The sequence below is a fragment of the Chiloscyllium punctatum genome, chromosome 31, assembly GCF_047496795.1.
Source record: "Chiloscyllium punctatum isolate Juve2018m chromosome 31, sChiPun1.3, whole genome shotgun sequence".
Taxonomy (NCBI): domain Eukaryota; kingdom Metazoa; phylum Chordata; class Chondrichthyes; order Orectolobiformes; family Hemiscylliidae; genus Chiloscyllium; species Chiloscyllium punctatum.
Genome location: NC_092769.1, coordinates 1,999,679 through 2,027,630, shown reverse-complemented (window position 1 = coordinate 2,027,630; position 27,952 = coordinate 1,999,679). Strand labels below are relative to the sequence as shown.

The 27,952-nt window shown below is 41.5% G+C and overlaps 1 long non-coding RNA gene across 1 annotated transcript; it reads right to left on the bottom strand.

The window, feature by feature from the left end:
- Window positions 1–14: 14 nt before the first annotated feature.
- LOC140456787 (uncharacterized) lies at window positions 15–27,952 on the bottom strand. The gene is made up of 3 exons (XR_011953124.1): window positions 27,588–27,952; window positions 3,520–3,645; window positions 15–2,488 (listed from the first exon to the last, which is right to left on the bottom strand). It is a non-coding gene; the product is annotated as an uncharacterized lncRNA (long non-coding RNA).

The window sequence follows — 27,952 nt, the reverse complement described above, 5'->3', positions numbered from 1 at the left end:
CATGTGGATTTCAATGATTTTGCACGTGAAAAATATTCAATTTTTATTGTGATTAAAAACACAATAAATGTTAACATTGAAGTGATTTCCAATCAAATCAATTCAAAAGTGTTTCCAAGTTTAAAATGAAAAGCAATATTCAGAATGATTGAGTGATTGTGCATTGCAATGTCCTTGCAGTAGTTATTATATGAAAACATAGTTCCACATGTACACCCCTTACCGAATTGAACAATTATTAGGTTTTGGCAACAAATCGTTTTGGAATATTTTATTAATGAATTTAAGAATAATGAGCTATCTCTTCTTACTATTCCACTGAGTCATGTTAAGAAACGAAGAGAAATATTGCAGTGTAAATTCACTGGTGTTCTCTGAATTTCAATGGCTGAGAAGACTGTGATCTTTCAAATGAGCAAAAGTCAGATATTTACAAATGATGTTGCAATGGCAATTATTGGTCTTTTGTGGGTATATTGGCCTTATCAAACAAGTTTTAATGTTGTAGCACTCACACTAAGACATATGGAAGATATTAAAAGCACATTGTACTTGTTATAAAGCCTAAGTTAAAGTATTGCATAATTATTGTAATTGATAATTGTTTCTAAAATCCTGATAGATAAATTGACTGAATATTTTGAATGCACTTTGCTCTGATGTCGATTGTATATTCATTAAGATTAATAAACTGAAAATTAAAATATAAAACGTGGCTTTAATAATTAAAAAATCTCAGCAACAATTGAACATCGTTCAACTTTTTTTTGGTCCGTTCATGTCTATTTTATTAATGTAACTTTTATCATGATAAATGTTTAGATAAATGTCAGAACTAGGAAGAAAATAATGAGGATGGGAAAGTGAGTATTATTATGAACTAAACATCGAGTTAATGACATTTGGTACAGGAAGTCATTTTGTAGCAAAAAACTAATAATTGTGTGATTATTTTTCATTGACAACTAATGTTGGAAGAAAATAAAGCTACCTCAAAATGAAATTAAAATAAATATCATTTTGGAGGTCACATGATTTGAAAAACTGAAATTGTCACTTAATGTGACGTTTGAGCTGAAGAATTGTTCTTCCCCCCACCACCCCGAAGTGTAGTCCTGTCAATAATTTAAAATTTACTATAAGTTGAACTAAATATGAAATGGATGTTCCTCAATTGTTTCCTTGAAAACAAAAATTTAAAAAATTAACATGAAAATGATATCGCTCTGCAAGGAATAATTTCACAGATAATAAGTGTTTGTATTGAATTTAAATGTCACAGTAGCTGGAGGAGTGATTTCCCCTGACAGGAAATGAAGACTGAGGAGATAGGCCGAACTCAGGCAAGTGGAAAATGTTTACTCATGCTGCAATCAGTTAATGCAGGGATCATTCCCCGAGGCCAATCTCGGAAGGGAGGTCCATGACACACTGTAACGTGTACAGTAATAAACAGTATTTTTACACACCTTCTGTATTACAATGTCCACATGCAATGTGGTTACAGTCCTTCCCTCATGATACAGACACCCAATCCTGTAGAACACCTAATCTTGGATGAACATCGCTATGGATAGCCCGAGCTTCCTATTGCTTCATGGTGTTTGACAGCTGCTATAATCTCCAGGCCTTGGGGTCTCTGTGCATTTTATTTCCTCACATTACAAAATTAATTGCTGCAGTCCTTTGGGCCTCTCACTATGCCTTATTTACAATTCTCAAGAATATGTAATTAAAAACTTTTGTAAATGTTCTGAGCAACTTTAAAATAGTAACTATTTCTGACAATCAAACCCTGTCTGTTTCCCTGACAGCCGCTGTGGAAGTTAGCTGGGCTCTATCCTGCAGTTGGTGTTTATTCATTCACTGGGACAATTATTCTTTCATTAATGAAAGTCAGGGTTGGTCATTTTTCTGTGTGCCTGCATTCTCTTATCACTATCTGGAATATGACTGTCTGGAATGGCATACTTATGGACTTGGAGTAGGATTGTACAAAATGTTCTTTTTTTAAACTTAAGACTGAAACAGACTGTTTGTCTTATTTATCTCCCCTCCACTATTTTGTATTTTAATTCCAAGGCAGGCTGCTCGGGGCTTCCCTACAGCAGCAAATCAATAAGGATTTCAGCATTAAAATAAAAATCAACATTCGCAACTATTAGGAAACAGTACCATGCAATATGCTTACGCCACTGAGACTTAATTCCACACTTAAAGCCAACTATACTGATTTGATCAATGATTACATATTAGATATAAGTAACAATTAGTGTTAAAACTAGTGACTGCAAACTTAAAATGATTAGAAATGTCATATTACAATCCGCAACATGTAGAATTGGAGTCTAAAACAATCAGACGTATCTTCATTTGTAAGGCTGAATATGAATCCAATGATTTCTGTGAACATTCAAATGAGAAAATATCAGATATTTCCTGTCAGTGTTGGATGAGGAATCATTGCTTGGTTTGTGGTTGTGTTGACCTGGAATAAAAGATAATTTTTTCTTTGTAAAATTGGCACTACGAAATAATGATTTAAATTGAAATGTGAATCTCACGATATTTGTTAGAAAACCTAAATTAAATTACTGTATGATTGTTGGACTAACAATGAATTGGTAATCTATTTTAGAACACTGACACATTAAGTGATTCAATAATTCCAAACGGGTTTGCTGTGATATGGTACTAAGCACATATGCTCTTACTTAAAAATTAAAATCATGGCAATTGAAAGAAAGATAAATACACATACCATGCGCTTATTGTAATTTCATGCAAAATACAACTGCGGAATATGTTTAAAGCAGTTTTTCCTGTAATGAAAAGATAACTAGAATGATTAGCAGCAGGATGTAATCGCAAAAAAAAATCATTCAATGTGACTATTCAGCTGCAGGCAGCTCCCCTTCCTTACACACATGTATAACTTCCAACAATTCAAAATTTACTCTGATAAAGAAAAGAACATACGCATGTAAATTCTTTTTTCTTATTGACAAAAAAGTCACAAATTTGAAATTTTTTTAGCTTTAAAATATTTAACTATTACTGTGATCAGAAATACAATAAATCTTCATGTTGAAGAAAAATCTAATCAAATCAAATCAAAATACACATCGATATTCACAATAATTGGGAGAGTGAACACAACAATATCTTTCCATCAGTTAATGTACTGAGCCATAATTCCACTGTTATATCCCTTACTGGATTGATCAATTATTAGATATTAATAATAACTAAATTATTAATATGCTATAATTAAACTGAATATTAATGAGAAATCTCATTAATGTTTGAATGAGCAATGTGTCAACAGAAACAGTAATTATTAGTGAAATGTCTAAGATATCTCTTCATTGATGAGGCTGAGATTACTTTGATTGTTGAAACGAGTAGCATTCAGATATTTATAATGAGCATTAGCTGCAAATCAATGCTTTTTGGTGTAGACCTGAAAGATTTTGTTATTGTAGTATAGGCAGTAAGAAATTATGATGTGCATCTCACCTTGCTGAATATTTTCAAGTTTTCTAACAGGTTTCTGGTCCAATCTTCAGTTTAACAAGGGTAATGTTGGGTCAGAACATCAATAACTGCAAACATTTTAAACACATCTCCATCAAAGTTGCTAATCTGAAAATTCAGAACAAATATCAAAAAATTACCTCTGTAAATTTAATTGACTATATTTTTAGATTGTAGTCAAGTTCATTATCTACTTATTTCCTTCCTATTTCTGACACCAGTGGATAAATATTGATTAGATTAAATGTCATATGAGATAGACATTAGCTTTCTCTCAAAGATCTGTGCAGCACAGGAATGGGCCATTTGGCCCATAACGTTGTGCTGAACATAATGTAAAAGAAACTCATCCCTTCTGCCTACCCTTGGTTCATATCCTACCAAATTATCGAAATGAACATTAAAGAGCCTTAATGTATCTGCTTCCATCACCAACCCTGGAAGTTCATTCCAGACACCAATCACTCCCTGTGTACAAAACAAATTGCCCCTTACATGCCCACTGAACTTTCCCTCCTAACCTTAAACACATGTCACATAGTTTTTGACGCTTCAACTCTGGGAAAAACTTTCTGACCGTCAACCCTATCTACGTATCTAATGATTGTACAGACTTCCATCAAGTCTTCCCCCAGTCTCTGCCACTTCACAAAAAAGCAATCTGAAATTTTCTCGCCTCTCCAAATCCAGGCAGCATCCTGGTAAACGCCCTATGTACCCTCTCCAAAGCCTCCATACCCTTCCTGGAACATGGCGAACAAAAGTGAATACAATACTTTAAGTATGCCTTAACCAAAGTGTTAAAATGTTACAACATGACTTCCTGACTCTTGTAACCAGTTCCCTTACCAATAAAGGCAAGCATGCCATTTGCCTTCCTAACCACCTAATTACTTGCATGGTCACTTTCAGGGAGCCATGGTCTTAAACGCCAAGATCCCTTAGAATAATAAAGCTGTTAGGGTCCTGCCATTAACTATCTACTTTTTTTAACATTTGAGTTTCCAAAGTGAAACACCTCACACTTGTCTGGATTAAGTTTCACCTTTAATTACTCTGCCCATATCTGCAATTTATCTTTTTCCTGCTGCATTATTTGACAACACTCAGCATTGTCCCCAACTGCACTGAACGTTATATCATCTGCAAATTTATTAACTCACCCAATTAGATTTTAAGCCATGTCACTTCTATATAACTGCATCGCTAACAGAAGGGTTCCAGTACAGATCCCTGTGGAAAAAAGACAGAAAATGAGGGAAATGCAGAATTCTTGAAGAAATGAGGTTTTTTTCAATGACAGAATAATTCTGATGAATAATCTTCTAAAGTGCGATTTTTAAAAAAAATAAACCCAATATTTTAATTCTGAGTTTATTGATCTTAACGAATATCCAGTACAAACTGCTTTGAAAATATTGTATCATTTTAAGTGTCGTGTTCTCACATTAAATATTATTTAATTGTCATTTCAATTATCACACCATCATGAGATTTACATTTTCGTTCAATCCATTATTATTAGAGCCAGTATCATAATGAAATATTGACATTCTTTTCAGGTCAACACACCTGCAATCAACCAAAGTTCCCTCACCCAACACTCATTCTAACTCTCTCATTCTCTTTCATTTGAATTCTCGTATTAATGGAAGGATCATTAATCAGTCTTATCAATTTAGAAATTGCTAACTATTTTTCACATAAATATTTCATTTTTTTTCCAACATATTGCACAATTACATCGCAATAAGAGTTTTCTCATCATTCTTAAATTTGTTATCAGCCATTTTAAAACTAATTATTACCAAAATCTAACCGGTAATCATTGTTGAAATCCAAAATCTCTAGCTGTATATGTGGAACTATGTCTCAGTACATCAACTGATACAAACAATATTGCACTCTACAATCTCTTAATCTTAGCAAAAATAATTTTAAGTGTGGAATCTTAGCTGGATTGAATTGGTTGTAAGAAAAAGTGCAGTCTGAAGAAAGGTCACTGGGCCCAACTCTCTCCACAGATGCTGCCAGACCTGCTGAGTTATTTTCCAGCAATTACTGAGTTTGTTTGTGATTTCCAGCATCCACAGTTTTGATAACATTCTTGTATTGATTGTATTTCACTTCAATTCTAACATTGCTACATTTCTGATTATTACAATAAGAGCTAAGTATTTTTCATGTTAAGCATTATTTAAATTTCACGTGTTCCTTGTGTAAATAAACCAGAATTAACAAATGTTTGTTCTATGCTTTTACAATAAATCTTGAATTCTTAGAAATCACATTTTTTTGAAAATGAGGGAAGTTGTTTTTCGCTGAGTAGTCACATTGAATGACTAATGCTTTATTTCCAATTCATGTGCATTAAAAAGCAGGTTAATTTTAATTTATGCAGATGAATAACTGCTTCAAACAAATTGACTTACTTGATTATCATGAGATTTGTGCTTATTTAAGAACATTGTTGCTTCGTTCCATCATTATTAGAAATTACTAATTCTTTTTATCGGTCCATTACACACTGGAACTGTCTAATACAATCCTAGTCCAATTATAACAATAAATATCTGAGCAGTTTTACTTGTGAATAAACACAGTAAGTATGTGATTATAGTCCTGCCCTTCCTGCATGGGAATATTATGGAGGGCTCTGGTAATGTGTGTACTAGTAGACCAGGAGCCATGGGTTCAATTCCCACCTTCAACAGAGATGTGTCAAAACACCTCAGAGTTGATTAGAAAATATCTAAGTGTCTATTGAATTGCTTTTCAACCAACATTGTCTCAACTTGTAACTGTTGTTCATTATAATGATCACAACATCTTGAATTTATTTGCTTCACATCACTGATTAAAGACTGAATGTTATTACGCTGCTTCTAAATACCTCTCAACTTTTAATAACTTTGCAGTCTTACAGATTCTACGGTGTAAATAATATTTAAGGTAAGGGGGAAAGATTTAAAAGGGGTCTGAGGGGCAACTTTTCCACACAGTGTGTAACACATATTGGGATGAGCTGTGAGAGGAAGGGCAGTGCCTGGTACAATTACAACATCTAAAAGACTTTTGGACAGTTTATTGGATAGAAAACGTCCAAAGGGATATGGGACAAACACAGGGAAATGGGACTAGTTTAGTTTAGGAAACCTGGCCGGAATGCCAAGTTAGGCTGAATGGCCTGTTTCCGTGCTGTATTAATCTAGCATTCTACAATTCAAACTTCACTGTGATTGGTAAAGGAAAGAACAAACGGGTGTTAATTCTATTTTGTATCCATAAAAAAGTGACATGAATTTTAAATAATTTTGCTCTTATTGTGATTAGAAATACAATGAATGTGAGCATTGAAGTGAAATATAATTTAATCAATTCAACTGTGTTTTCATGGTTAAAATAAAAATTGAACATTCACAATCATTGTGAGTTTGTACATTGCAATATCTTCACATTACTTCATGTACTGAGCCATTATTACACATTTATACCCCCTACTGAACTGAACATTAATTAGATATTAGCAACACTTAGATTTTCGAAAATCTATCAGTACACTTGGAAGAAGGAGAAATTTAATTTTGCTACATGACTGTGCAATGTGCAGATATGAACAGGAATTATTTGCATAATCTCGTGACTATTTAATGTTAATAAATAATTTACTTCTCAGGTACTGAAGCAGTCCAAGTCCAAGTACAACAAGATCTGGACAATATCCAGGCTTGGGCTTACAGGTGGCAAGTAACACACATGCCACACAAATGCAGGCTATCACATATAAGGCATAACCTAACCACCATCCCTTGACACTCGATGGTGTTACCATGACTGAACACCCACTATCAACATTATCCTGTGGATAATCATTGATCAGGAACTGAATTGGTCTCACCACATAAACACAGTGGCTACAAGAGTAATTTAACTCCTGGCTCCTGAAATCCTGTCCAAACGCTACCAGGCACAATTCAGGAGTGTGATGGAATACTCCCCACTTGCCTGGATGAGTGCAGCCCTAACAACACTCAAGAAACTTGATACCATCCGGAATAAAGCAGCCCGCTTGATTGGCACTGCTGCTACTGAGCATCAGTGGTGGTGAGGGTGGATGATTGTGGATGTCCTAGTTACAATCTCTGCCTCTTCTTATTAACAAAGATAAAAGAATCTTACATTGCTCAACATTCTCATCAAAACCGAGTAAAGTATTCACCCCAGCCCTCTTTTATACCAACCAGCAGCATTTCCACCACCAATAGCAGCTTCTCTTAAAATATTTTGTCAGTAACTTGTAATTAACTGGTTACTACAATTACAACTGAAAATGTGTCGCTGGAAAAGCACAGGTCAGGCAGCATCAAAGGAGCAGGTGAATCGACGTTTCGGGCATAAGCCCTTCTTCAGGAAGGTCCTGAAGAAGCAGTGAATCACATTTTGAAATGATCTTCCTGAACATAATATCGATCAGGTTAAAACTGAAGGAGGTGTCTTACACAACTTGCTGCAAGAACACAGACAGTAGAATCTGAGGTGATCATGAGGATGTGGAGGTGAATGTGGGAGACAAGCTGGGACTGTGTTGGAGTAGTCACTGTGAGAGGGAACAAATGCTGGATGCAGGGTTTCAGCAGCTGATGGACTGACACTGAGGTGAGCCATCGGAAACTGAGCAAGTGACCACCGTCTAATAGGACAGAGAAACTAATCCATCAGCCTGAAACTGACTGACCACGTGGCTGTCAGTGACTCCAACACAAGGGAATGGAAACATTGCTCAGAGCCTGTTTCTGTAACATTCATCACAACCAGGAAATGGAAAGTGAATAATGAGCTGAAAACAAGGCCACTGCTCTGTTAGAGTCAAAACCATTCAATGTTCAGTTATTGAACATTATTGACTCTCAGACTATTGTAACCTGCAGAATCACAGTAAAAGGGGAAAGTAAACAACATTCTTGGCAAAGACAGAATGAACCAACTGCTTGTATAAAAAACAGCTCAGAACAAAGGGGCTGAATCCTTCAAAAAATGACAAACACAGGTACCATCAGATTTATAGATAGAGATTGGAATTCGTGAGAAAAACCCTTCCCTGCTGATGGTGTGTGGTGGACACCATTCTCAGTGAAAACTGCCACTTACTTCCTTTGAAAGGAATCTCTATTTTCCCTCAGAAAAAGCAGGTGTGTCACGCACTTACAGACTGATTTACAGACAAAGGAAACCTAAGCTGAGACTCGCAGGTTAATTAAGCTATTAGTGATAGTCCATTGCACACAACAAGAGCTTAGACCACAACAGATTCTAGTGAAACCAACAATGCAATGAAAAAGGTGAATTCGAATTTTATAATCATACAGCTTCTCTCAATCAAATAATCCCAGTCAACTTCCAAACATTTTAAAACTATTAATACCAATGTATACATATTTATTTACTTTCCTAATTTCCTCCAAAAAATATATCTGACTATTCTCTTCAAAATATATTTTAAATGGTCAATTCATAATCACAATTCATTTCCAATTATTCTTAGTGCAAAACAACCTGCAAACTAAAATAGTTTTCACGTCAATAATGACACTGGAAAGTTTGTTTTGTAGTTTACCCATATTTCCAAATCTTGTTTTGGTCCATTATTGCAGTGAGGCTAAAATTAAAGTCTATTTATTTTCTCTGATATCCTTCCATTACTTTATTCCCTAATAAGAATGCCCATGGTGTAATGGGTGAGAAGCATTAAAATAAAATTGAATTTTCAATGCAAGAACTGGAACAAATAATCACATATTATTCAGTTCATTCATTGTCGTTGATTATCAGGTTTATTTTCACGGTATGATCACATTAAATTCACTTAAATAATCACAGTACAATTCTCACCTCTATAGATATGTCGAGTGAATGTCAAACTATTGTTATTTTAAGTTAAACCAAATTTACATTTTGCTCTGTTTTATTCCAGGAATGACAGGATATGTTACATTATTATGGGAAACAGGAACAAGTGAAGGTGTTGGCTCTCAGACGTGAGGCCTTAAAGCCAAAGGGCCAGGTGGTAGTTACAGTGGGGGGGAGGTACCCAGTGCCCCGCTGTCCTCAGAAGGCAGTGAGGATGGTGACACTGACTGGAACGGGTTAGATGGTGACGTGCCCATGTATGGACAGAGGGACGGCAATGGGTGCGATCACCCACCACCCTGTAATGCCCAGAAGGCCAGGTCCATGGCACCACTGGGCATCAAAGGTCAACTTGCACAGACAGTAGGGAGCAACAAAGGGAACTGACAGAAACCAAACATGAACATTTCACCTACTGAATGACAGATGCTGCTGTGTTAACACCCAGCCTGATAGAGAAATGGTAATAATGGACCTTATTGGGAGAATATGGATGAATTAGTTGAGGTACAGTCTCACCGATGATGGTGTTAGGCCAAAATCTCTGAGGCCAAGATACCCTGACGTGTACAGCAGAACCTGTCTCTGCAAAGTGAGGGTGAGGGTGTGAGCCGGTCCCCCCCAATCACAGCTGATCAGTGCCTCCAGGCATTTACAGATATTACAGGGATACACTGGGGAGGGGACAGACTGAATCGGCTCAAATAACCTTGGTGACTCAGGGACCCAAGGGTATTATCGAGGATCATTCAGAGAGGAAGCCTGAGGTGTGTAAGGACCACGGGGGATTACCAAACCCCAACCTGTGATGATGAAATCGGTTTGATGGATTTAAAAGATGACATGGGACCCTATTTAATTGTAATTATAAACATGGGACTCCCAGTGGGAGATCATTCTAACCACATTCTGAATTGGGACATGAGAGCTGAGACAAACTCAGAAACACAGGGAGGGTAGTATTGTATAGGGAAGGTACTGCAGTACAGGGAGGGTAACCAGACTCACAATGTTACAAGGGAAGCAGGAAAGGGCACATAGACAAGGAACGTAGGCAGAGAGAGGGAGATAGATCTTCACATTGTGTGTGTACCTGTGCTCATGTAGGCACATGACGCTGTGTTTGGGAACCAGCAGAACAAATATTAATAAAAGGAGCATCTATATCAGTTACCGACACAGATTTGCCCCTCACCCCTCAATTACTAAAATGAGGACAGTTGGAGAGGGAGTCAAGGAAGCTGGATGAAATAAATCTGTCCAAATGCAGATCATGGATACGGCAAAATATATTCAGATATGGGAGTGTGAAACTGAGGAAGGGACCATTCTGGGAGTTCCCATTTTAGAACAGTTCAGAGCAACTACTGATGTAGAGGCACAAACTCTAATATGGGAACAATCTGGCCAGGCCCAGGACAGGAAGCAAAGGAGAGGCGACATCTCCAGAGTAGTTACCTTGCAGGGAGACTGGAACAGTCAGGGAATCTGTGGAGTTATAGCTAGGACCCAAACAGCAGGGCGGGTAACTCAAACAGGAATGCGGGTTAATATCTGTAGATCCTGTAAAGATCGAGGGCCCTCTCACTCCCCACACAAACCGGATCCCATTAAAGCTGGGGCTGAGGAGGCAATAATTGTGACAGTAACAGATTGAGAGAAGCAGGGAATAGTCAGACCAACAGTATCCCAGACTAACTCACAGAAGCCAAACGGCTCATCCCACCTCACTATTGATTACACCTCCCTCAGTAAATCTGCCACGAAAGAGTATCCTACAGTAGTGAACTACACCACTTTATTTAATGGATTAAAATTGCAACAATATACAGTCTCAGCCTTTGATATTGTGAATGGGTTCCTGTAGACCTAGAACGGTCAGGAAAAGCTAGTATTTACTGTCTGAGGAAAGCAGTAGACCTGGATCCAGTTACCTCAGGGACCTCATAATATTCCAGTATATCCCACCGATACATGGCTGATGGAGTGCTTCGATTTAATCTTACCAACACCTCATTACCTCAGTTGGAGAGAAAGAACACATCCGGATATTACACAGAGTATTGGGTCAGGTCAGGCAGGCCAGGCTTAAAATTAACCCACAGAGCATGGGAAGGTAGGAAGAGATGTACCTGGGACATCACATCAGGAAGATCAAATCAGGAAGGGAGGGGGACAATCCCAGTGGAACGAAAGACCATGATTTCAAAACTATTCACCCCCACACCAAGAAGGGGATAAGGCAAACTTTAGGATTGTTTAATTATTGGAGGACTTTTGTGGAGAATTACCCAGAAATGGCAGAACCATCACGAGCCCTGACAGAAGCGCGGACATTAGCCAGGGGTCAGGCAGTCAGCATATACACAGACAGATAGCATACCTTTGGTAAAGTTCATGACAAAATGATAGCCTGGGCTCGGTGAGGGTACATCACCCTGTCTGTGGGCACGTAGAGCATGAAGGACAGGTCAGAGAGTTAGTGGAAGCAGCTAACTTTCCCAGTGAAGCAGCAATAATGAAGATTAGAGATCACAGGGAAGTAGAAACCCCACACCAATGGGGCAGTGAGTTTGTGGGTAAGGCAGGTGAATAGACAATAGACAATAGGTGCAGAAGTAGGCCCTTCTGCCCTTCGAAACAGCACCACCATTCATTATGATGATGGCTGATCATCCTCAATCAGTATCCTGCTCCTGCCTTATCCCCATAACCCTTGATTCCACTATCCTTAATAACTCAATCCAATTCTTTCTTGAAAGCATCCAGAGACTTCGCCTCCACAGCCTTTTTGGGGCAGAGCATTCCATACACCCACCATTCTCTGGGAGAAGACGTTTCTCCCCAACTCTGTTCTAAGTGGCCTACACCTTATTTGTAATCTGTGTCCTCTGGTTCAGGACTCACCCATCAGCAAAAACATGCTTCCTGCCTCCAGAGTGTCCAATCCTTTAATAATCTTAGATGTGAAATACTGACTGAAACAGGGCAGACATTTGAGGAGATGGCAATGGCCGTAGCTACAGAAGTGAGAGAGGAAGGTTTAAAGATATTCCCAGAAACAGTCCCACAACAGGAGAAACAGGAATGGGAAAAGGGTGGGGCAGTAATAGGACACAACAGAGTCTGGATGATCCAGCAGTGCCACTACACTGTATAAGACAAACATTATTAAAAACATATCATGGGCTGGCCCATATTGGGGAGGATAAAATGCAATATCAGATGATCCACTACAATCCTTGCCTGGAACAGGGAGAAATACAGCAAGGTTTTGTCGAAAGTGTGTAGTCTGTTCACAGTGTGAGCCAGGGAAAGCAATAAAATGGAGGCAGCAGCAGGGACCCAGGGGCCCATGGGAACAATTACAAATGGATTTTACACACACACATCCCAATCCCAGGGAAGGAAATCCTGCTGGGTTTCAATAAATAGGTTTACTCAGTGGGTGGAAGCATTCTCCTGCAGATTCTGAACAAGGGACAAATGTTACAGGGAACATAGCTAAAGAGCAATGTGCCCTGTTTGGTCCTGAACAGAAATCCCATCCCCCATACCACCCCCAGAGCTCTGGGACAGTAGAAGGAATGACGCAGACACTGAAAGCTAGTCTGACTAAGGCTCTCTCAGAGACAGGACAGCGATGGGTTAGAGTACTCCCCACCAGCCTAATGAAACCGAGGACAACCGCAGCAATGCGGACGGGACTGTCCCCCTTTGAATTAGTGACTGGATTGACTATGCAGATGCCACAGGGTATGGTAGTGGGAGGGCCGGAGATGTGTGGTAGTGGGAGGGCTGGAGATGTGCAATGACAAGGATAGGGTTAAACCATTTGTGAAAGAACTGGCAAAGCAGCTGCATGAGCTGAGAGAATCAGAGACTGGGAAAGGAAACATGGAAATATCCGAGCTGACATTCCAAACCCTGGAGTTCAGGTCAGGGGGAAAATATTCTGGAACATATGAAGTAAACACATCAAAATGCTGGACTTACCTGGGGGAGACAGAGAGGGACCCCTCCCATCATGTATTAGTAAGGAGCTCTGAATAAACGTTGGTCGTGCTGCTCAACACAGAACTCAAGGCTCCTCTTTGATATTTCTCCCAGCAACAGTTGTGCAGGGGCATGTTGCTGGCTGGAGGTCTATGGCTAGTGCTGTTCCACAAGGATCAGAACTAGGACATCTGTTGCTTGTAATGTATATAAATGAAAAGTTTGAAAATGTAAACGTTTTAATGAGCAAGTTTGTAGATGGCACAAACTGTTGAAGTTGTGAATCGTGAAGAATGATGTCAAAGGATACAGCAAGAAAGAGATGAGTCAGAAAGTTTTGTGGAGAAATTGCAGATATATTTTAATTCAGACAAGTGTGAGGTAATGCATTTTGGAAGACACAAAGTAAGAGGAATGTATACAATAAACGGAAGGATCCTGAGCAGCCCTGATATACAGAGGGATCTTCAGTTGCAAGCTGAAAGATCCCTGAAAGTGGTGAAGGTGGTGAATGGCAGGCTTGCCTTCTTCTGTCAGGGGAGTGAATATAAAACTATAATCAGGCCACCTTTGGGGGATTGTGTGCCATTTTGATCACCACATTACAGGTAGAATGTGAAGGCTTTTGGGAAGGTGGAAACAGGTTTACCAGGATGTTGCCTGGATTGCCTGGAGAGGTTAGAAAATCTTGGATTGTTCTCTTTGGAAAGTCAATGGCTGTGGGGTGACCCAACTGGCACAGACAGAGTTTGTAAACCATGGTTTACTAAAGAAATTGTATCTCTTGTTAAGAAGAAGAAAGAGGCTTATGTGCTGATGAAGCAATAGAGAGTTACAGATCAGCTAGGAAGGATTTAAAGAGAGAGTTAAGAAAAGCAAAGGGAGGACACGAGCAGTCTTTAGCAAACAGAATAAAGGATAACCCTGAAATTTTCTCTTGGTGTGTGAAGAATAAAAGGGTGATTAGGGTAGGAATAGGGCTAATCAAAGACAGAAGTGGGAAGTTGAGTGTGGACCCTGCAGAGATCGGAGAAGTGCGAAATGAATATTTCTCATCGGTGTTTACACAGGAAAAGGAAAATATTGTGGAGGACAAAAATGAGGTACGAGATATTAGCCTAGAAAGGATTGAGGTTAGTTACGCAGAGGTGTTATCAATTCTAGAAGGAGTGAAAGTAGACAAGTCCCCAGGACGGATGGGGTTTATCCGTGGATTCTCTGGGAAGCTGGGGAGGAGATAGCAGAGCCTTTGGCTTTGATATTTGAGTCATCATTGTCTATGGGTTTAGTACCCGAGGACTGGAGGATTGCAAATGTTGTGCCCTTGTTCAAGAAGGGCAGCAGAGATGACCCAGGTAATTATAGACCAGTGAGCCTTATTTCCATTGTAGGAAAGGTTTTGGAAAGGATTATAAGAGATAACAGTTAGAATCATCTAACAAGCAACAATTTGATTTCAGATAGTCAACATAGTTTCGTCAAGGGCAGGTTGTGTCTCACAAAACTCATTGAGTTTTTTGAGAGGGTGACCAAGCATTTAGATGAGACTAGGGCAGTTGACGTGGTATACATGGACTTCAGTAAAGCCTTTGATAAGGTTCCACATGGTAGGCAGATGGAGAAAATGCAGAGGCATGGAGTTGATGGTGATTTAGCAGTTTGGATTAGAAACTGGCTTTCTGAAAGAAGGCAGCGAGTGGTGGGTGATGGAAAATATTCAGTCTGGAGCCCAGAAACTTGTGGTGTTCCACAAGGATCTGTTTTGGGACCACTGCTGTTTGTCATTTTTATAAATGACTTAGACGCAGGCAGCGGTGGATGGATTAGTAAATTTGCATTCAACACTAAAGTCTGTGGAGTAGTAAACAGTTTGGAAGAATGTTACAGGTTGCAGGGGGATTTAGATAAACTGCAGAATTGGGCTGAGAGGTGCAAGTGCAGTTCAATGCAGCTAAATGTGAGGTGATGCACTTTGAGAAGAATAACAGGAAGGCAGAGTACTGGGTCAATGGAAAGATTCTTGGTAGTGTGGGTGTGCAGAGGGATGTTGGAGTCCATGTACATAGATCCCTGAAGGTTGCCACCCAGGTGAATAGTGCTGTTAAGGCGGCATATGGCATGTTAGGTTTCATTGGTAGAGGGATTGAGTTCTGGAACCGCAATATCATGCTGCAACTATACAAAATGCTGGTGTGGCCACAGTTTTAATATTGTCTACAGTTCTGGTCGCCCCATTACAAAAAGGATGTGGAAGCATTGGAAAAGGTGCAGAGGAGATTTATCAGGATCATGCCTGGTGTGGAGGGAAGTTCTTATGAGGAACGGCTGAGATCTTGGATCTGTTCTCATTGGACAGAAGGCGTCTAAGGGGGGGATTTGATAGAGACAGACAAGATGATCAGAGGATTAGATATGGTAGACAGTGATAGTCTTTTTCTTAGGATGATGATGACAGCTTGCACAAGAGAGCACAACTACAAATTGAGGGGTGATAGATTTAAGACAGATGTCAGAGGCAAATTCTTTACACAGAAAGAGTGGTAAGTGTGTGGAATGCCCTACCAGCTAAGGTAGTCAACTCAGCCACATTAGGGAGTTTTAAACAATCCTTAGATAAGCTCATGGATGATTTTGGGATAGTGCAGGGGGACGAGTTGAGAAATATTGAGTCGGCGCAACATTGAGGGCCGAAGGGCCTGTTCTGCACTGATATGGCTTTGTCTAATTCCTATTAAATATACTGTCTCTGTGGGTAAGGCAGAGATTTGTGAAGAAGAGTCTCTACAAGTAGACACTCAGCTACTTTAGAGACACTTTGAAACTCTCGCCGGCTGTCCAATAATAGATCTACTGCTGTTGTGCAGAAAACTTGCATCGTCTGGATTTGTGGAACAAAATAGGCATCAACAATGAAGGATCTGAGTGATTTTCAGACTGTGGCGTATAGACTTACTGGAGTGGTTCACTGATGAAGAAAATGCCGTCACTGGATTGATTTGAAGAAATTGTGATTTTCTTCGAAGTGAAGAAGTTGGATATGTTTGTGATAGAGCTGTATAAGATTATAACAGACCGAGATATAGCAGACAAAAATATCTGCATTCGATAGGTGATGGCACAAGAGATAAGGTCAGATGTAAGGTTTTGAGACAGCGGGAGATGAGCAAGTGTTTCTGCTGGCTGTATTGGCTGGAAATATGCAGAACATGTTGCCTATTATGGTGGTGCAAGGAGAGAAGATCAATGATTGATTAAAACAATTAGATCAGTTCGGAGGGAAATAAACTTGCAGAGTTTGGGGTACGTATGGGAATGAGAATATTGGATTCTGCAATAGAGAGCCAGCTTGGATTTGATGGGTCTCTTTCTGTGCTTAATGCATTTTATTTGGACTTGCTTAACTTGCTCTGGTCACCGATGAAGTTATCATTTAGGTAAATCTGCTCAGTGTTCCTACTCAGACCAATACAGGCTGTCCCTCCACAGCAGGAGATAATGTTTACTGCTTTATACTGGGTTCTGTGGGGGGGGGGGGGGGGGGGAGGCTAACGGTGTGTGTCACAGGATGCTTGCATTTATCTGAAATGGCAAAACCCCAGTGCAGCCAGACTAGGGATCGACTCTGGAAATGTGGGGAATGCCAGAAGGGAATGCTTTACCCATCCCACCTGGAAACTGGCCAAACCAGTCAGACTGGGGAGTTGTTCACCTGCTGTGTGTATGGGGGCGGGGGCGGGGGAGATGGGATTCACTCAGGAATCCATCCTGCTGGGACACCAGTCAATTTACTGAGAGCCACAGTTGAAGGATTTTTTTCCTCTTTTTCACGCCAAGTAATGAACAATGGTTTTGGTAGCTCATAAAGTTGTGCACATAGAGATCTTAGCTTTGGAAATGTTCACAACATTGTTGAACATGCACAGATTCACACTGGGTACAGATTTTTATTTTCCTTTATTCATTCACAGGATGAGGATGTTGCTGGCCCGGCAGCATTTACTGCCCATCCCTAATTGCCCAGAGGGCAGGTAAGAGTCAACCACATTGCTGTAGGTCTGAGGTGACAATGTAGGCCAGACCAGGTAAGGATGGCAGCTTCCTTCCTGAAAGGGCATTACTGAACCAGATGGGTTTTTCTGACAATCGATTAATGGTCATCATTAGACTCTGAATTCATAAGTTTTTTTTTATTGAATTCAAATTCCCCCCTATCTGCTGCAGCAGGCTTTGAACCCAGGTCTCCAGAACACTATCTTGGGTTTTAGATTAACTGTCTCGCGACAATACCACTCGGCCAAGACTTCCCCACATCGCTGTCCATCTGCACAGAGTGAACAGTGATTGTCTGGTTCATCAGAACTGGGTAATCACACATACGTTTGCTCAATGATTGCAGGAGTTGGATGTTGATTGGCTGTTGACATCCATCTCCGAACCATGTATTCTGGGGTTTGTTTCTGATGATGATTAGAAGCATCATCAGTCTTGTTATCTTTTGGGGATAAAACCAGTTTCAATTAGCTTTCTGTTAAATGCATGGCAATCAATTCTATCTCACAACTCTCAGGCAGATTCGTTGTTGTAGAAGAACTCTCCTTCTCCCCAACCTCCTCCACCCTCACCTCCAACAGTACAATAATCTCATTGTCTCACTCATAATCATAAAGAGACACTATCTGATTAGCTGCTTCTTTCCCTACTCCTATGTCAAGTTGGATCTTAAACTCCCCTTACTGCAGTTGTGATCCTGCATTATTGTACAGTGTTGCTCCTATTTCATGTCTTGGCCTATCAGTGTTCATGAAACTGCATGTCGTATATGGGGCCAACAGTGTAAGAGTTTAGCTCTTTCCATCCAACAACAGCAGTCGAATTGTACTCCAACAAAACTTACAGAATCACGGCCAAGCATATCCCCCAACTTATCTCTTACCATCAAACCAGAGTATCAATCCTCATTCAACTGAGAGAATTCAGGAGGGCATGTCAGTAACATCAGCATGAATACCTAAAAATTAGGTGTTAACCTGATGAAGTTACCAAAGAAGACTACTTGTGTGCCTAACAGCATAAGCAGCAAATGATAGAGAGTGAAGCAATCCAGGAAACAACAGAACAGATCTTAAATCTGCAGTCCAGCCACATCCAGTTGTGAATGAAGTCAGCGCACAGCTGGAATTCTGAGGACAGTTCTCTTCAAGATATTAACCAACAAGAATGTCAGACTGGATTAATCATTATAAAATTCCAGTCCGTTTGATATTCATATATTTACAATCAGTGTTCAATTCACCAAATGTAGCTGAATGTAAAGATAATCTTCAAGTGACTGTAACAGTGGAGACATCTGAATACTTGATCAGCAACTTAAAGCCTGTTGTGTTTAGATAGTAATACTTTTTAAAATCACTTTAAAATTAAGGTGACTTCAGTATAATGGAAGAAGTTGATTGGTGGGTAGCTGATAATCTTGTTTTAATCTGAAGTTAATTGAGGATTAGTTAACAAATAAACACATGGTAGGGAATCCCAGCCCCATGGAGTGCACATCCAGTTCCATGTGGGAAAACCAGGACACTTCTTGTGTGAGTGACAACCACAAGAACACGGAGGTGACATGGGAAATGTCAGGAACACTCGTTTGACTGCGGTAAAAGTACTGCACACACTTCTGATCCCCTTATTCCAGGGTTAATGTGATCACACCAGAGAGGGTACACAGGAGATTGATCAGAATGTTTCTACAATTGGAAAATTGGAAAATTGGAAAATTTCTGCTCTGAGGAAAGGTTGGATAGGCTGTGGATGATTTCCAAGGAGGATAAGCTGAGATTTAGTTGAAGTGATAAAATGCTGAGGAATCCAGATCGAGTGGATAGGAAGGAGCTATTCATTAACTGAGAGGTCAGAAACTGGAGGTTTTAGATTGAAACTAATTCCCAGAAAGAAGGGGAGGGGAGAATTCATTTCACTCAGAAATGGTGGAGCAAGAACTCATTGATGGACTGGCAGAGGCAGTAACCAGCATCACATTAGAATAAAAGGACATGGATGTAACTGAGATGCTGGAACATGCAGGGCTGTGGACTAAAGTCTGCAGAGTGGGATCATTGTGATTGATTTAACATTTCTCCAGAATATTAAACTCAAGTCCAATTTGAGAATTTATGAACATCATCCGACTTGAATTCCAAATGTCAGAATACATTTATCAGAAAGTTCAGCACAGATCGAGGCCACTTGGCCTATCCTGCATGTGTTGACTGTAATAGAATGACCCAGGCTTTACAGCGTTCTGTACTCACCAATAAGAGCAACAATTTCAGACTGTGTACTCTGCCCTCTATGTTGTTATAATCTGTTTTTTCAATGTATTTCTTTGACAGCTGCTCACCTTGTTTCCTGGTTTCTTTCCCAGCCCTAACTCCATTCCCCATGGCCTTGAGGGACTACCATTTCTGCAATTTAATCTCTCCTGCCTTCCCCCGTGTGACAGACTGTCTTTTTGTCCTTGTCTCACCCCCACTTTGCACACAACTTGTTACATTTCTGATGGTTCCCAGATCTCTGTGACTTCACTGCGCACCCTGGGTCAGGGGCACGAGTTTTGAATTCTCTTCCTCATGAGATAATTGGAAATCTGTCTGGCTGCAATTTCCCCCAGATTTTATTTTGAAAATAAAAGAGGATTTGCGTCAGACTCAAGTATTTGTGAGCCTTCATCCACAATCCTGAGCACTTAGACATAATATGGGACCCTCCCACAGATGTGCCAGTTTGATGGATTGGCAGTGCTAACATGGCCTGTAGTGTGTAGTTTAGGTGGGTTGGGTTAGCCATGCTAAATGTGGGGTTATGGAAGTAGCGTGGGACAGCAGGTCATTGCAGACTCAATGGACCAAATAGTCTCTTTGTGCGCCTAAGGGATTCTGTAATTCTAACTAGTTGTGATTGTTGTCACATTTTCCTAAGTCCAGGTTCATTCAACTCAGGTACACATGCTGCCTTTTGTGTTTCTGTGTGTGCCCATAGTGTTAGGTAAGGGGTAAATGTAGGGGTATGGGTGGGTTGCGCTTCGGCGGGTCGGTGTGGACTTGTCCACAGTCTCCATGATTGTGCAGACTCAGTGGATCAGCCATGGGAAATGCAGTGTTACAAGGATGGGGTGCTCCAGGTGGGATGTTCTTCGGATGGTTGGTGGGGCACATTGGACAGGCGGGGAGTTACCTGATGCTGCCTGAAGGCGTTTTGTATGTACGCTATCCATGTAACTGCAATGTCTCATCAATAAAGACTCAAAGAAGACCTCTCAGAGTTCTGTGCCCAGTTATTCCTATCCTGCAGGGTTCAGGAATATGAGTACACAGTAGTCAGTCTTCACAGTGGAGGACACAAAGAGCATGGCAGTAATTGATAAGGAGACTGAGGAAGGTGAGGACCTAGATAATAACTATTATCGTGAAAGAGTTAGAGCTGGGCAAGTTAATGGAGCTAAAAGGTAGACAAGTCTCATTGCCCTGATGGAATACATCCCAGGATACCAACAGAGTTAGGGGGAGAAATAGCAAACGCACTTAGGGTCATAGAATCTGACAGCAGAGACAGGCCTTTTGGCCCAAACTGGCCCATGCCGACCAGAATGTCCATCCACGCTAACCCCATTTCCCTGCACTTGGCCCATTTGCTTCTGACCCTTTCCTATCCATGTATTTGTCCAAATGTCTTTTACCTGTTGAGAGTGTTCCTGCCTGAACCACTTCCACTGGCAGCTCATTCCATATACATTCCACCCTCTGTGTAAAACAGTTGCCCCTCAGCTTCCCTTTTATTCTTTCTCCTCTAACCTTAAACTGATCCAATCAAGCTGTCCAATCCTCGAGTTCCTGGGAAAAAGACTGAGTGCATTCACCTTATCCATGCCTCTCATGGTCTTATACACTTCTAGAAAAGAACCCCCTCAGTTTCCTCTGCTCTAAACATAAAATCCTCACTTGTCCAACCTCTCCCTATAACTCAGACCCCTGAGCCCTGGCAACATCCTTGTAAATTGTTCTGCACTTTTTACAGTTTAATAACTGAAACCTACATTACATTCATCATATTTCCAGTGTTTCCCCGCGGTGCTGGAACCGACGTGACAATGCCAATGGATTACAATCCATGACCGCGAATGAACTCCTTTACAACAATCCCGTTTTCATAGTGTTTCCCATGGTGCAGGTATCCTTGTGTCTTTCTGGTTGCATGGTTAATTAAAGACTTGTCCTTCTACAAAGCAAAGTTGTGGCTTAATTGTTCCTGGGAAATGTGCCATGATTGTCCAGACTTTCAAAAACAAATGAAATCTCTCTCCACACTCACCATGCTGACATGGACTTGGCTGTGTCTCAGTACTTTCCCAGTCACACCGAGATTTGAAATATTCCCCCATGGACAGAATGCACACCTTTCCTTCCAGATGAAAAGGCCAATGATATTCAGATCGGCACGGATCAAGTAACTATCAGATCTGAACATGAAGTTCAATTTGAATTTCTCATCCGCAAATCCACCCTTTCAGTGCCATACAACAGAGCACACAAGTTACCACTGTTAATACAGGATGGAAATTCAAAAGACAATTGTAGTATTAAACTGTAGTTTCCTTGTTCCCCCAAAGCTTTAAACCTCAGTCTCACAATTTCTTTCTTCTGTGAACTGAAATCCAAACCAATCCCCCCACTCCTTTCCTCACCACACAGTTCTCACACACACTCTCTTCGAATTCAGTTTCCTAGCTCCTGAAGAGAACCATCCTGCATACACTGCTTCCTGCACACTCTGGCCAAGACCCATCTGACTAAAATGAGCCAAATTAGAATTCTAATTGCAGGCCCATCCTTGTCCCTTTCCAAAACAACCCTAAATCTTCACAAAAGAGTTCTGATAACTTTCTGCAAAACGCTGCACCACTGATAGTCTGATCACATGTCAGGGTAGCAAGAGAAGGGCCATTCCCCTGGGTCCTGTTCCCAGAGGGATGAAGCTGTTAATGATAGATTAATCCCTCACACCCACAGCCTCCTTCCCAGGCACTGACCTATGCTGCACACAGTCCCACAATTGGTCAGCACTGCGCCCGTGCGATTGTCTCCCCTCCTACAGCACGTGCTCCCGATCAGACAGGAGTCCGGGCGATTGACAGCAGCTGCTGCCCAATATATCAGAATCCCTACAGTATGGAAACAGGCCCTTCGGCCAAACAAGTCCATACTGACCCGCCAAACAGTAACTTACACAGACCCATGCCCCCTAACTAATGTCAATAAAACGCTGGGCAATTTAGAATGGTCAACTCACCTGCCCTGCACATCTTTGGATTGTGGTAGGAAACCTGCTCAGACACAGGGAGAATGCGCAAATTCCACACAGACAGTTGCCCGTGGCCGGAATCGAACCCAGGTACCTGGTGCTGTGAGGCAGCAGTGCTAACCACTGAGCCATCTCTATCGATGGGAGGGGGCGGGGCTGGAGGACAGGGACAATGGGATTGTGAACAGTGAATGAATGTGGAAGACACTGGGGATGGACAGGTCAGTGAGGGACAGGATCAGTGCAGCAGCAGGAGGGGATCCTGGACAAACCGAGCAATGGGAGAGTCTGACAGGAGAGAAACTACAGGAAGGTTCTGTTTGGAGGCTCAGGCAGGGACAGCTGGGAGACAGTATGGCCTGGTGGCTTGGGCAGGTTTACTAATCAGCCTCTTCAAAGATGCTGTTACTCAACTCTGAACCTGATCCTCCTAGTCCAGAGGTAAGGACACTTACACCATTTCCTGGTGGGCAAGGGATACAGGGACTGCCTTTCAAAAGGAACTCACCTGTGTTGGTGACATTAACAAGACTCAATACAGAGTCACTGACAAGATGCTGGCGTACTTGAACTTCATCCAGAATGTTAACATCGATAACTGGGCAACGCAGACCCCAATGTACAGAGTTAAATCCTGGATACTAATAACAGCCTTGTGCATGGGAAATCATATCTCATAAATTTGACTCAGTTTTTTTGAAGTAGTAACAAAGAGGATTGCTGAGGTCAGAGCATGGACATGATCTACATGGATTTCAGTAACGTGTTTGACAAGGTTCCTCATGGGAGACTGGTCAGCAAGGTTAGATCGCATGGAGTACAGAACTGGCTCGAAGGTAGAAGGGCAGAGGGTGCTTTTCAGGCTGGAGGCCTGTGACCAGTGGAGTGTCACAAGGATCGGTGCTGGATCCACTACTTTTCGTCATTTATATCCATGATTTAGATGTGAACATAAGAGGTATTGTAAGTGAGTTTGCAGATGACACCAAAATGGGAGGGGTAGTAGACAGTGAAAAAGATTACCTCAGAGTACAAGAGGATCTGGATCAGATGGGTGAATGGGCTGAGGAGTTCAGTTTAGAAAAATGCGAGCTGCTGCATTTTGGAAAAGCAAACTTTAGCAGGACTTATACAGTTAATAGTAAGTTCCTGGGGAGTGCTGCTAAACAAAGAGTCCTTGGACTGTAGGTTCATAGTTCCTTGACAGTAGAGTAGCAAGTAGATAGGATAGTGAAGGCCACAGTGGTCTGCTTGTCTTTACTCGTCGGAGCATTGAGTATAGGGGTTGGGAGGTCATATTGCGGCTGTACAGGACATTGCAAAAGTTGCTGAATCAATATTCCATATAATTCTGTTCTCCTTCCGATCAGATGGATGTTCTTAAACTTTAAAGAGATCAGAAAAGAATTATAGCATGTTGCCAGGGTTGGATAGGCTGTTTTCCCTGGAGCGTCAGAGGCTGAATGGTGACCTGAAAGAGATTTTTAAAATCAGGGTGGGCATGGATAGGGTAAATAGACAAGATATTTGCCCGGCAGTGGGGGAGTACAGAAACAGGGGACTGGGAGGGAGGGTAGGCAGACAGGGGGTGGGTGGATCGAGAGGGGTGAGACTGAAGTGGGTGGGGAAAGAGACGGGGGACAGAGAGGGGTGGCACAGAGACGGGTGGGGACAAAAAGTGGGATGAGAGGAGGGGAACAGGCAGGGGGAACGGGCCGGTGGCAGGGGGAACAGGTCGACAGGGTGGGGGGTAGGGACAGGCTGACGGGGGGGGTATGGACAGAGTGGGGGGAGACGGGGGGGAAGAGAGGGGGAAGATAAAGAGCTATTTTATAGAGCTAAAACTCAACCCTGTTCCTGTTTTCTCCTCCTCACCTTAATTCCGTCTGAAGGGCTCAGAACAACTGTATCGTTCTTGGAAAGTAGAGTTTCAGGGAGATCAGGTGCTTAACGTGGCATTTTGGGACACGAACATTGAATGGAATATGCTGATCAATAAATGTACTGTGGTTCGATTCCACTGTCTGTGTGGTGTTTCCACATTCTCCCTGTGTGTCTGCGTGGGCTTCCTCTGGGTGCTCTTAATTTCCTCCCACAAATCCAAAGCCATGCAGGTTAGCTGGATGAGCTTTGGGTAATGGTAGGTTACAGAGTTAGGGTGGAATGCTGTTCCGAAGGTTGGTATGGTCTCATGGGCCGAAAGGCCTGCTTCCACACTGTAGGGATTCTGTCACTGAGTATAGGGATTTGGAGGGCACGTTGTGGCTGAGTAGGGCATTGGGGAGGCCAGTTTTAGAATACTGTATTCAATTGTGGTCTCCCTGATTTCAGAAAGATTTTACCAGAAAAGGACTCAACCTCTTAATGACAAGTTCCTGGGAAGTGTTGACAGACAAACAGACCGTGCAGTGTCGGTTGATTGCTCCTTGAAAGTATGGTTGAAGGTAGACAGGTCGGTGAAGATGGTGTGCGGTATGCTAGCTGTTATTGGGCAGTGCATTGAGGATAGGAGTTGGGAGATCATGTTTCGGTTGTACAGTTTATTGGCTCGGCCACTTTTGGAATCCCCAGACTGCTTTCAATTCCAGTCTCCCTGTTACAGGAAAGTTGTTGGGAAACTTGCAAGAGTTCAGAAAAGTTTTACTAGGGTGTTGCCAGTATTGGAACATTTGAACCATAGGGAGCGGCTGAATAGGCTGAGGCTATTTCCCTGCAGCACTGGACACTTTACGTGGCTTTAATCAAACTTTATAAAATTATGAGGAGCAATGATAGGGTGACTAGTCATGGTTTCTTTTTTCCTCAGGGTAGGGGAGTCCAAACAAATGTGAATCTTTTTTCCAAGGTGGAAATGACGAATTCTAGAAGAGAGATGGGAAGTTTAAAGGATATGAAAACCGAACCAACTGAAGATGCTGTAAACCAGGAAGAGAAACAGAAGTTTCTGGAAAAGCTCAGCAGGTCTAGCAGCATCTGTGAAAAGAAATTAGAGTTAACATATCTGAGGAAGGGTGACCAGACCCGAAACTTGAACTGAACTTTCTTCACAGATGCTGCATGACCTTCTGAGCATTTCCAACAACATCTGTGCAAGTTTAAAGGGAGTTGTTTGGAGTATATACCTGAGAGGAACTTTATAAAGTGCGAGTCAGACCACATCTGGAGTAATGACAGAAGTTCTGGTCCCTTTATTTAAGGAAATACATCATTCCATCAGAGGCATTTCACAGAAGATTGACTGGGATGAACCCTGGTTTGCAGGGATTATCTTTTAAGAAAAGGCTGAAGAGGTTGGGACTCTTCTCACTGGATTTGGGAAGAATGAGAGGTGGTCTCATCGTAACCTGTAGGATTCTTAAGGAGCTTGACAGGGTAAACAATGGGAGGATGTTTCCCAACATGAGGGAGTCTGGAACGAGATTCTGGGTCAGTCACGGAATCACGGGTTCAGTTTTGGATTCGACAAGTTTAAGGCAACACCGACACGGGTCAGGGGTTTCAGTAGCAATGGAGCTGGGTGAGGTGGAGACAAGCAACATTTTAAGAGATTGGAATTCCTGGTGTTTGTGATTGTGTAGATGTCTGATCAGAAGGTCACCTTGGGGTCAGATATGACAGCAATAGTGTCAAGAGTGTGGTTCTGTCTCAGACAGTTCCCAGGGAGAGGGAGGGGCTCAGCAGTCAGGGAAAGTAATTTGTAATAGCAACTGAAGCCAATGGGTTTAACCATTGCAACGTTCCGTTGCAGGAAATTGCAGCCAATCCCGTAGTGGGAGTGTGATGAGCAGTTTGATAACTGAGTAATGGAGAGGGATGATGGGGAGGGAGAGCTGGGCATTGTCAGTGTACATGTGAAACATAACACGGTGCTTTTGGACGATGTCACCTCCTGGCAGTATGTAGGTGAGAAACAGGAGGGACCAAGGATAGATCCTTAAGGGACACCAAATACAAGGAATTCAGAAAGGAAAGGGAGAGTCAGGATGGAGTAGGTTTTTCAAACAATGGTGGGTTCAAATATTAGTTTGTAGCAGAATGGGAGAGACGGACATAACCAGAAAAGACAGACAGACAGAACAAGGAACAATATCTGTGAATTGGGGAGGGGGGGGTGATGAGGAGGAGGAGCAGCCCAACTCCAAAAGCACTATTTCTACATCAGTGACATCACCCAACTCCACCCTAGTCTCAGCTCATTTACTGAAACACTCGTCCATCCCTGTGTTATCTCCAGACTTCATTATCCAAACACACTCCTGGCCAGCCTCCCACATTCAACTTACATGTAATCTCGAGAGTTATCTAAAACCCTACTGCCCAAGTGCTCACTTGTACCAAAACTTGTTGATCTATCAAAAGGCTCCTATTAACAAGCAACAATTTAAAATTCTCACCCTTGATGTAATTCCTGGCTGTGAACATCCCTGTCTCCCTGCACCACACAACCTGTGAAACCCTGACAACTCATTTTCTTTCAGACTCCCAACGATGTGTTTATTCATTGCTTCACTGGTCTGGCTGTTTCTACTGTTGCCAAGGCAACACGGTCTGGAATTCCCACCCTAACTGCCTCAGACCTGCTTCCCTCCTTCAAAGGTATTCCTGAAAACCTGCTTATTTGGCAATTCTTTTGATCACCTGACCTAATATCCCCATCTTTGGCCTTATGTCAGAAGTTCTCAATAGTATTTCTGTGGAATTATAAATATGATTAAAAAAAACAAACTGTTGATGATTTGCACACACATTGTCAACTCTTCACTGTCGCTGAGTGAATAATCTATAACAGCTCTTACCCAAACACATTGTGGGAACACCTTCACCACACGAACTGCAGCTGTACAAGGAAGTCAAACATCACCTTCTCTATAGGCAATGGGGCTTTGGCATTGATCACTGGTATCTGTGGAGGGAGAAACACACAGTTGATATTTCAGGGAGTGCAAAATGCATTATAGGGAGGGAAAATGGTGCAGAATTTGGGATTTTCAAATTTGTGTTTTACAATGTGCACTAAGTTCTGTAAAACCTCTCATCCCATACCATGAAAATTTCCTTCTCTTCCTGGTCAATATGTCTTTCCTTTCCCCTGCCCTTCACCTTCACACATTTCCAATGCCTTGGTCACAACAACACTGTGCTGCCAGTGAAGTTTATGACA